The sequence below is a fragment of the Triticum urartu genome, chromosome 7A, assembly GCF_056163025.1.
Source record: "Triticum urartu cultivar PI428250 chromosome 7A, HENAU_Tu73, whole genome shotgun sequence".
Lineage (NCBI taxonomy): Eukaryota > Viridiplantae > Streptophyta > Magnoliopsida > Poales > Poaceae > Triticum > Triticum urartu.
This window is the reverse complement of record NC_141879.1, coordinates 392,108,003-392,120,501: the sequence shown is the minus strand read 5'-3', so window position 1 is coordinate 392,120,501 and position 12,499 is coordinate 392,108,003.

Below are 12,499 nucleotides of genomic sequence, written 5' to 3'. Positions count from 1 at the left end.
TGCAGCAGTTGTGCCATAGTCCTTTTCAGCACCTTTTTCTTTGAAGTGGCCTCATCCTCAACAGCCACATAATCTTCATCCTCTGAATAAGAAGTTTTCTTCTTCCTTGTCCTGGTAGCTTCCTTTGGCAAGTTACTTGGTGTGCTCCTGCTGCCCTCATCATAGCTGCTAGAGGGATCAGAACCCTCACTCATCTACACCTGCTGTTCAGACTTGTTCTGGCTATCACTTTGGTTAGACATCTTGCGGGTAAACTGTCAGCAGACCCTGTGAATACATTATAGATGAGAAAGAGAAGATGAGCATCACAAAGTACAGGAGTTTTGCAAAACAGATGACTCAAAAACTTAGTTTTAGTTCTCCACAGAAAGCATTTTGGAGCTACCGATTTGTAAACTCGGTGATACTGAAGCAGCTTTTGGAACCTAAACTAGTGAACTCGGTCAGACCGAGTCACAGTTTGGTGGCACCGAGACTGCTAGGGTTCCACAGAGAATCGAACTTGGTCACACCGTTTTGCAATTATCGGTTAGACCGAAAATCACGTGTGCAATGGCCTAAGCCAAATCAGTGAGACCAATTTCTACAATTCGGTCGGTCCGAGATGAGTTCGGCGGAAACCTAACCTAATTTTTCAAATCAAATCTAATCTACGGGATGTTTTCGTTGGACAGGATGTTCTCATACGTGGTAAGAAACATGGCAAAGCAATGTGCTAAGAATCAGAGTTAAAGAATAGCACAAAGATCAAGTTCACACCCTATCTCGGTGGTGAACTTGCTACGGCGGCAACGGCGGGGTAGATTGCCGTTGATGGCGGCGGAGACCAGCGGCGGGAGGTCGCTGGCGGCAAGAGGACGATCCGAAGACCCGAGAAGGCAGAGCAGGTTACGCGCGGGCGAAGGGTTTCAGAAAATTTTCCAAAATTTGACCCGTCTGTATATATAACCTGATCCTGTCGGTGTGACCGAGTGGAACAACTCAGTGGCACCGAGATGCAATACTGCACGCAGTTACTGCAACTCGGTGTGACTGAAATGTTCTAATCGGTTGCACCGAGATTGAAAACCTAGATCAACTTAGTGATCTCGGTAGGACCGAAAAGGATGAATCTGTCCGACCGAAATGCAGAAAGAGGTTTTGGAAGTTTAAGTCTAGGATGAATCGGGAACTCCGAGTGCTCCTCACACAGAGTGGTTCAAATCTGACTTGATCAAACTTTGTGATGTAGCATGAATAGAGTTTGAGACGAGAAAAGCATAGATAGCTAGAGGGAGTTCTTAGGCACTCTTGTCCATCCATTTGGCAAAAGAGAAAAAAGCCAAACAATCAAAGCAACAAATGGATGTCCTCGAATGAGTAAAAATATGCATTCAATATGCTCACACAATAAAATGACAAATGAAATATGTGACAAAGCATGCACAAACACTCTAGCATCTATCAAAAAATTGGCGATGACTAGGTCATCTATATATGAGTATATTGACTTAGGAGTCAAATGAGAACATTTGATCATATGTCATACTAATTGTTTAAGCTCAAGTGGGGTTACCACTTTTACATAAAGCATTGTGGTGTTCACATCATTTGAGTTGCTTTGGCTCAATTGATTTGAGTAAAGCTCCCCCTAGATGTGATATCCCCCCTAAGAGGGATCAACTTACCTTGGGTTTTGTCGATGATTACTTCATGTAGGTGTTGAAGATGTGGATGCTCAATATTGATGTAGATCATTCAGACACTACTGGAATCAGCTACTTTGCCATCTGCCAGCTCTTTGCCGTCTGCTAGCAGACGGCAAAGAAGCTCTTTGCCATCAGCTACCCAAAAGCAGACGGGAAAGAATTGGCTGATGGCAAAGAAAGCCTTTGCCATCAGCCAGTTCTTTGCCGTCCGCTAGCTGACGGCAAAGATTCTTTGCCGTCGGCTAGCAGACGGCAAAGAGGGAGGGGCCCTACTGACGAGCTGCTTAAAAAAAACTTAACGGGCCCCCCTCTTTGCCGTCTGCTAGCAGACGGCAAAGAGCAAATAAGCGGATGGCAAAGGGGGGCGGACGGCAAAGATTTAACATATCTAATGGCGCGCGCCCCCCACCCCGCGCCCTCTCTCTGTTTCTCTCCCCTGCTCCCATACGCGCGCCGCCGCCACAACCACTCGCCGCCACCGCGCCCCGGCCCCCCCGCGCCCCACCGCCCCGGGCCCGGCGCCGCCGCCCCGCCCCCCTCCTCCACCGGCCCCCCGCCTCGTCGCCACTGCCGCCGCCCCGCCCCCCCTCCTCCACCGGCCCCCCGTCTCAGCGCCGCCGCGCCCCGGCCCCCCGCCCCACCGCCCTGGGCCCGGCGCCGCCGCCCCAGGCCGCCCCGCCCCCCTCCTCCACCGGCCACCTCCTCCACCGGCCCAGGTGAGCTCTACCTCTCCTTTGTTTTTCCTTTTTTTCTGTTTTTTTAGTTTTAGGTTTATGTTTAGTTTAGATTTAGTTTCAGTTTTAGGTTTAGTTTTAGGTTTAGGTTTAGTCTTAGTTTAGTTTTAGGTTTAGATTTAGTTTTTTCCTTTTTTTCTGTTTTTTTAGTTTTAGGTTTATGTTTAGATTAGATTTAGGTTTAGTTTTAGGTTTAGTTCAGTTTTAGGAAAGAAAAAGAAGAAGAAGAAAAAAACAGGAGAGGAGGAGGAGAAGAAGAGGAAAAAGGAAAGGAGGAAGAAGAAGAGGAGGAGGAGAAGAAAAAAGAAGAAGAGGAAGAAGAAGAAGAAAAAAACAGGAGAGGAGGAGAAGAAGAAGAGGAGGAGAAGTAGAAAAAAGAAGAAGAGGAAGAAGAAGAAGAAGAAGAAGAAGAAGAAGAAGAAGAAAAAAACAGGAGAGGAGGAGAAGAAGAAGAGGAAAAAGGAAAGGATGAAGAAGAAGAAGAAGGAAAAAAAGGAAGAAAAGGAAGAAAAGGAAGAAGAGGAAGAAGAAGAAAAGGAAAAAAGACCCCGACCCGGCACCCCGACACGACACCCCGACCCCGAGACCCCGACCCCGACACCCCGAGCCCGACCCCGACCCCGACACCCCGACCCCGACACCCCGACCCCGACACCCCGACCCCGACACCCCGACCCCCCGAGCCTGACCCGACACCCCGACCCCGAGCCTGACCCGACACCCTGACCCCGACACCACACCCCGACCCCGAAACAACACCCCGACACCGACACGGCACTACCCCGACATCGACACGACACCCCGACCCCCCGACCCCGAAACAGCACCCCGACCCCGACACGGCACCCCGACACCGACAGGACACCCTGACCACCGACACCTCCCGAAAAGGTGTTCTTTGGCCTTCCAGAGGCCGACGGGGTCATATATTTGTGAATTATTAGTTAGGTCATATATTTTTCGATTTTGTTATGAAAAACATCATATATAATTGTGTTGATCGTGTAGTTTTAAATGTGCAGATGTTTCATCGCTGCGAGGTTTGGTGTTAGACGACCTCGCCGTGCGTTTGACGAGCTCTGCCCCTTCGTTCGTGGGTGAGCACAAATGACAAGTCCTCCTCCCCCATTAATTATTTGATCTATTCCGATGAAACTTGATAGCTAGCTATATATGTGTCTTGAATCATCAGTATGCGTAACCAATATGTGTCTCGCGTTCGAAAGCGTCATAGTTATAAATATGCATGCATTTGCATATTTATAACCTTGATTCTTTCGAATTGTCCAACGCTATCCATGGACAGCCCGAGTATGTGTAGATTGGGTTCGTTTTCCATATGCTTTGCTCCGGATCCGACGCATATATTTCGTCAGTACCTCCCCTGTTGTTCTCCGGGTACACATCCTCTCTATTTATTGCAGAGACGTGTATCAGGAGAACAGCGGGGAGGTGCTGCCGAAATTTTGCGTCGGATCCGGAGCATAGCATGGGAAAATGAACCCAATCTACACATACACGGGTGGGATTAGGACCTATCATTACCTATTAGAGTGTAGGTTGCATGGACGTAATAAAATTGACAAAGTAGATCAACTAATGAATATATACATGGTGAATTACATATATAATTGTTGTGTGTCCAGTAGCTCTGAAAGTCAAGATGAGTGACCGTGCTTGGATGTATACCGGTCACACTGGTCAGAACAAATGGAGCGCTGAATGGTTCACAAAAACTAAGGGGTTTGTGCAAGCCGCATTTGCAAATGGCCAAAAGAAAACCTGGTGCCCCTGTTTCCGGTGCGGCAATTGGGAAAAGAAGACAGAGGCTGAAATGGGCAAACACCTGCAGAAGAGTGGTTTTACACCCGATTATACGGTGTGGACATTTCATGGTGAGTTTGCCCAACGTGACCGAGCTGAGGTGGATCGGCGTCGCACCGACGAGCATGGTACTGGGATGGAAAACATGGTGCAAGGCTATGATGATGCTCGGGATTCGGATGAGGAGATGGAGGAATCTGCAAAGGCCTTCAATGAAATGTTGGAGTCTTCGAAACATCCTCTCCACGAGCACACTGAGCTTTGTTAGTTGGATGCCATCTCACAAGTAATGGCTCTGAAGGCTCAGTTCAACTTGGGCAGAGAATGCTATGATGCAATTATGACAGTATTTGGACGCTTTCTACCCAAAGGCCATGTAATGCCTGCAAACCTGTACCAGTCGGACAAAATCCTCCGTGCACTGAAGATGCCCTATGAGAAGATACATGCCTGTGAGAAAGGATGTGCCTTATTTAGGCTTGACTCTGCGGACTTGAACTATTGTCCCATTTGCAAGTCTTCCAGGTATATTGTGGTAGACAACGGTATGGGTGAGAAGACACAGACCAAAATCCCCGTTAGTGTTCTTCGGTATATGCCAATCGTACCAAGACTTCAACGTCTTTTCATGGTCGAAGAGATGGCCAGACAGATGACATGGCACAAAACAGGCAAAAGAACCGAACTAGATGCAGATGGGAATCTGATGATGGTACACACATCGGATGGTGTTGCGTGGAAAAAGTTTGATGAATTACATGCTGACAAAGCGGCAGATCCGAGGCATCCTCGAGTCGGCATCAGCACGGATGGATTGCATAATTAGCTTAGTTAGCTCATAGACGATCCATTTTACCTAAGTTAGCTCTAAAATGACCCATTTTACCTAGGTTAGCTTATAAATGATCCAGTTCATCCAAGTTAGCTAAAAAATGACCCATTTTACCTAGATTAGCTCCTAAATGATCCATTTTACCTACGTTAGCTTTAAAATGACCCATTTCACCTAGGTTAACTCCAAAATGACCCATCTTACCTAGGTTATCTCATAAACGATCCATTTCAACTAATTTAGCTCATAAACGATCCATTTCACCAAGTTAGCTAAAAAATGATCCATTTCACCTAAATTAGCTCTTAAATGATCCATTTCACCTAAGTTAGCTCAAAAAGATCCATTTCAACTAAATTAGCTCATGAATGATCCATTTCACCTAAGTTAGCTCAAAAACGATCCATTTCAACTAAGTTAGCTCATAAATGATCCATTTCACCTAAGTTAGCTAAAAAACGATCCATTTCACCTTAGTTACCTCAAAAACGATCCATTTGACCTTAGTTAGCTCATAAACGACCCATTTCAACTAAGTTAGCTCATAAATGACCCATTTCACCTTAGCTAGCTCATAAATGACCCATTTCAACTTAGTTAGCTCATATATGATCCATTTCACGTAAGTTAGCTCATAAATGACATACTCTTCTTGTTCTAGTCTTCTTCTTGTTCTACTCTTCTTGTTCTAGTCTTCTTCTTGTTCTACTCTTCTTCTTGTTCTACTCTTCTTCTTGTTCTACTCTTCTTGTTCTAACTTTCTTATTTTTCATTTTGCAGATTTCATTCACTTGACGAAAGCTTGCATAGATGGAGTGCTCCTTATCCCTTTCTTTGTTTCTTTTGTATCGTTGAACTATGCATGTATCGTTGGATGAAACTATTGTAATATATATGGTTGGATGCCTCTATGTTGAACTTGTTATGTATGATGGAACTATGCATGTAATATATATGGTTGGATGATGAAGTTATGTGTTGGATATCTTATATGTTTGCTCTGTAATGGCCTTTTGAAATATATCTATATATGTCATATATATTTGTGATGAAAATTGTTGGATTTAATAAAAACAGATAAAAGAGCCAATATGCAGGCTCTTTGTTGTCTGCCACCGACGGCAACGGGCTCTTTGCCGTCTGCCGCGGACGGCAAAGAAGACACGTGGCATCCAGCTGTGCTTCCTGGGAGCTGACCCATTTGGTCAGTTTGCCTATAGTGGCAGACGGCAAAGACTTTGCCATCAGTGGCGGACGGCAAAGAACCTGCCATGTAGTGACGTGTAGATGACATCATACGGCGGACGGCAAAGACACTAGAAATTTTGCCGTCAGCGGCGGACGGCAAAGGCCTGCCGTTAGCCACTTAACGGACTGACAGCGCAATTATTGCCGTCCGCTCTCTTTGCCGTCCGCCGCAGACGGCAAAGGTCCTTTGCCGTCAGCCGCCAGGAAGCAGACGGCAAAGTAGCTGTTTACCGTAGCCTACTTTGCCAGAGCCTTTTGCCGTCCGCGGCTGACGGCAAAGGCCTTTGCCGTCCGCTGTTCATGCCTTTGCCGTCCGCCGTGGCAGACGGCAAAATAGCTGATTCCTATAGTGAGAACAATCCTTTGGAGCGAGTTGGAGTTTCAATACCTACACAGGTTAGTCCCACAAGGAACAAGCAAGGATATCCATAGACATAGAGTGATGTGTACACAAGATGATGTCCATGAAAGCATTTGGTTACCTTGTCCCTTGTCTTACCAACAAGAGGGTTTGTGACTCCTTGAACTAGTGCAAGATATGAAAGTTGTTTACACTTGTCCTTGCCAAAATGATAAGAGTGAAGTAGGTTGGCGGAGTCACCCTCAAGAACTCTCTAGTTCTTATTCTTAGGGATCCACACCATCTTGATGGGAATCCTTGGGGTTGTAGTCGTACTTGAAGTAGAACTTGATGTAGTCTTGGGAATCCACTTAACCAAGGCCTTGGGTGCTTCCTCGAATGCATCAATCTCCTCTTGAAGCTTGTTCTTGCCTTTTTGCACCTGGAACTCAATTTTACAAGCCAGATCTTGCCTTTGAAATGTATTCGAAGCCCGAGAGTGGGTTACGGGCGCATACAACTTTTGGTTGTGATTGTTTAGCGGGTCATGGGGCTCCAATGGAGTTTTTGTGGAAAAATTGTTGTCGTTTTATGGATACAACATCGCGGGACAGACCATGAAATACAACTTTCAAGGTAAGTTGATCACACCGACGAGCCATCTTACACCATTCGGAATGACCTATAATTTTTCTAGTGCATAAATGGAGTGAGGATGAACTGTTATGTACTTTTTGATCCAAGAATAATGCACCCGCTGGTGAAAACGCGACGGTGGTAGCGGGATGGGTGATAGACCATGTAAAGCATCAATTCTTGGGTTCCGATGCAATGAAGAGCCTCCTGCTTGTGCCGTGATTGAACCTGTAGTCTTTCTAGTTTGTAATGGAAGGATGGTGCATTTTTCTATATGTTATTGTCCATATATCAATCCGTAGGTGAGCTCACAGAAGGGTGGTAGAGGGTGGCAGAGTATACTTCAAGCATAAAATCTTCTAGAACCCAATTTTACAAGCCGGATCTTGCCTCTGAAATGTAGTCGAAGCCCGAGAGTGGGTTACGGGCGCATACAACTTTTGGTTGTGATTGTTTTGGCAGGTCATGGGGCTCCAATGGAGTTTTTGTGGCACAATTATTGCCGTTTTATGGATACAACATCGCGGGACAGACCGTGAATAAAACTTTCAAGGTAAGTTGATCGCACCGACGAGCCATCTTGCACCATTCGGAATGACCTATAATTTTTCGAGTGCATAAATGGAGTGAGGATGAACTGTTATGTACTTTATGACCAAAGAATAATGCATCTGCTGGTGAAAACGTGAGGGTGTAAGCGGGATGGGTGACAGACTATGTAAAGCATCAATTCATGGGTTCCGATGCAACAAGAGTCTCCTCCTTGTGTAGGGACTGAACTTGTAGTATTTATAGTTTGTAATGGAAGGATGGTGCATTATTCTATATGTTATTTTCCATATATCAGTCTGTAGGAGAGCTCACAGAAGGTTGGTAGAGGGTGGCAGAGTATACTTCAACCATAAAATCATCCGGAACTCAATTTTACAAGCCGGATCTTGCCTCTCAAATGTAGTCGAAGCTCGAGAATGGGTTACGGGCGCATACAACTTTTGGTTGTGATTGTTTTGGCGGGTCATGGGGCTCCAATGGAGTTTTTTTGGCATAATTATTGTCGTTTTATGAATACAACATCGCGGGACAAACCGTGAATACAACTATCAAGGTAAGTTGATCGCACCGACGAGCCATTTGGCACCATTCGGAATGACCTATAATTTTTTGAGTGCATAAATGTAGTGAGGGTGAACTGTTATGTACTTTATGATCCAAGAATAACACATCTGCTGGTGAAAACGTGAGGGCGGTAGCGGGATGGGTGATAGACCATGTAAAGCATCAATTCTTGGGTTCCGATGCAACGAAGAGCCTCCTCCTTGTGTTGTGACTGAACCTGTACTCTTTCTAGTTTGTAATGGGAGTATGGTGCATTGCTCTATATGTTATTGTCCATATATCAGTCGGTAGGTGAGCTCACGAAAGGGTGGTAGAGGGTGGCAGAGTATACTTCAAGCATAAAATTGTCCGGAACTCAATTTTACAAGCCGGATCTTGCCTCCGAAATGTTGGCGAAGACCGAGAGTGGGTTACGGGCGCATAAAACTTAGAATGGAATATCTTGACCTCAACACAAATGTAGGTGGTTCTCTCACTGAAAATGTATGTGAAGGATTTCTTGACCTAAACACAACGGAAAAACCAACATATTGTGAAGTTTTCAAGTTTTTGGGTAAAGATTTGATGGATTTTGGCATAAGGAGTGGCAAGAGCCTAAGCTTGGGGATGCCCAAGGCACCCGAAGGTAAAATTCAAGGACAACCAAAAGCCTAAGCTTGGGGATTCCCTGGAAGGCATCCCCTCTTTCGTCTTCGTCTATCGATTACTTTACTTGAGGCTATATTTTTCTTCACCACATGATATGTGTTTTGATTGAAGCGTCTTGTGTGATTTGAGTCTTTGATTTTTTTTGTTTACCACAATCATCCTTGCAGTACACACCTTTTGGGAGAGACACACATGAATCGGAATTTATTAGAATACTCTATTGTGCTTCACTTATATCTTTTGAGCTAGATAATTTTGCTCTAGTGCTTCACTTATATCTTTTTAAAGCACGATGGTGGTTTTATTTTATAGAAATTATTGATCTCTCATGCTTCACTTATATTATTTTGAGAGTCTTTTAGAACAGCATGGTAATTTGCTTTGGCTATAAAATTAGTCCTAATATGATGGGCATGCAAGATGGGTATGAGAAAAACTTTCATATAAGTGCATTGAATACTATGAGAAGTTTGATGCTCGATGATTGTTTTGAGATATGAAGACGGTGATATTAGAGTCATGCTAGTTGAGTAATTTTGAATTTGAGAAATACTTGCATTGAGGCTTGCAAGTTCCGTAGCATGCGTGTATGGTAACCGTTGTGTAACAAATTTGAAGCATGAGGTGTTTCTTTGATTGTCTTCCTTGTGAGTGGAGGTCGGGGACGAGCGATGGTCTTTTCATACCAATCTATCCCCCTAGGAGCATGCGCGTAGTGCTTGGTTTTGATGACTTGTAGATTTTTGCAATAAGTATGTGAGTTCTTTATTACTAATGTTGATTCCATGGATTATACGCTCTCTCACCCTTCCACCATTGCTAGCCTCTCTAGTACCGCACAACTTTCGCCAGTACCATAAACCCACCATTTACCTTCCTCAAAATAGCCACCATACCTACCTATTATGGCATTTCCATAGCCATTCCGAGATACATTGCCATGCAACTTTCCTCCGTTCCGTTTATTATGACACGCTTCATCATTGTCATATTGCCTTGCATGATCATGTAGTTGACTTCGTATTTGTGGCAAAGCCACCATTCATAATTTTTTTATACATGTCACTCTTGACTCATTGCACATCTCGGTACACCGCCGGAGGCACTCATATAGAGTCATATTTTGTTCTAAGTATCGAGTTGTAATCCTTGAGTTGTAAATAAATAGAAGTGTGATGATCATCATTATTAGAGAATTGTCTCGTGTGAGGAAATAAAAAAAGAGGCCAAAGAAGCCCAATGAAAAAAGGGGAGAGGCTAAAGAAGCCAAATAAAAAAATGAGAGAAAAAGAGAGAAGGGACAATGCTACTATCCTTTTTCCACACTTGTGCTTCAAAGTGGCACCATGATCTACATGGTAGAGAGTCTCTTATTTTGTCACTTTCATATACTAGTGGGAATTTTCATTATAGAACTTGGCTTGTATATTCCAAAAATGGGCTTCCTCAAAATGCTCTAGGTCTTAGCGAGCAAGCAAGTTGTATGCACACCCACTTAGTTTCTTGGGTTGAGCTTTCATACATTTATAGCTCTAGTGCATCCGTTGCATGGCAATCCCTACTCACTCACATTGATATCTATTGATGGGCATCTCCATAGCCCAATAATACGCCTAGTTGATGTGAGACCATCTTCCTCTTTTTTGTCTTCTCCAAAACCAGCATTCTATTCCACCTATAGTTCTATGTCCATGGCTCACGCTCATGTATTGCGTGAAAGTTGAAAAAGTTTGAGAATGCTAAAGTATGGAACAATTGCTTGGCTTATCATCGGGGTTGTGCTTGATTTGAACATTTTGTGTGATGAAGATGGAGCATAACCAAACTATATGATTTTGTAGGGATGAACTTTCTTTGGCCATGTTATTTTGAGAAGACATAATTACTTTGTTAGTATGCTTGAAGTATTATTATTTTATGTCAATATTAAACTTTTGTCTTGAATATTTGGATCTGAACATTCATGCCACAATAAATAAAATTACATTGATAATTAAGTTAGGTAGCATTCCACATCAAAAATTCTGTTTTTATCATTTACCTACTTGAGGACGAGCAGGAATTAAGCTTGGGGATGCTTGATAAGTCTCCAACGTATCTATAATTTTTGATTGTTCCATGTTATTATATTATCTGTTTTGGATGTTTAATGGGCTTTTATATGCTCTTTTTTTTATTTTTGGGACTAATCTATTAACCGAAGGCCCAGTGCCAGTTTCTGTTTTTTTTTTGCCTATTTTAGTGTTTTGCAAAAAAGGAATACCAAACGGAATGAAATCTTCGCAATGATCTTTCTTGCAACGAAAGCAATCCAAAAGACTTGGAGTTGAAGTCTGGAACTCCGCGAGGCGGCCATGAGGCAGGAGGCGCGCCTAGGGGGTAGGCACGCCCCCCCACCCTCGTGGGCCCCGCGGAGCTCCACCGACGTACGTCTTTCGCCTATATATACCCTTATACCCTAGATTGATCAAGGGGAGCCGCGAAACCACTTTTAAACCGCTGCAACCTTCTATACCCATGAGATCCCATCTTGGGGCCTTTTCCGTCGATCTGCCGAAGGGGGATTCGATCACAAAGCGCTTCTACATCAACACCATAGCCTCTCCGATGATGCGTGAGTAGTTTACCACACACCTTCGGGTCCATAGTTATTAGTTAGATGGCTTCTTCCCTGTCTTTGATTCTCAATACAAAGTTCTCCTTGATGTTCTTGGAGATCTATTCGATGTAATACTCTTTTGCAGCGTGTTTGCCAAGATCCGATGAATTGTGGATTTATGAACAAGTTTATCTATGAATATTATTTGGTTCTTCTGAATTCTTATATGCATGATTTGATATCTTTGCAAGTCTCTTCGTATTATCGGTTTAGTTTGGGCTACTAGATTGATCTTTCTTGCAATGGGAGAAGTTCTTAGCTTTGGGTTCAATCTTACGTGTCCTTTCCCAGTGAATGTAGGGGCAGCAAGGCACGTATTGTATTGTTGCCATCGAGGATAAAAATATGGGGTTTATATCATATTTCTTGAGTTTATCCCTCTACATCATGTCATCTTGCTTAATGCGTTACTCTGTTCTTATGAACTTAATACTCTAGATGCATGCTGGATAGCGGTCGATGTGTGGAGTAATAGTAGTAGATGCAGAATCGTTTCGGTCTACTTGACACAGACGTGATGCCTATATTCATGATAATTTCCTTAGATATTCTCATAACTATGCGCTTTTCTATCAATTGCTCGACAGTAATTTGTTCACCCACCGTAATACATGCTATCTTGAGAGAAGCCACCAGTGAAACCTACGGCCCCCGAGGCTCTTTCTTATTATATTGCATCTCTTTTATTTACATCGCATCTAGTTTACTATTTTGCAGTCTTTACTTTCCAATCTATACAACAAAAATACCAAAAATATTTATCTTACTATCTTT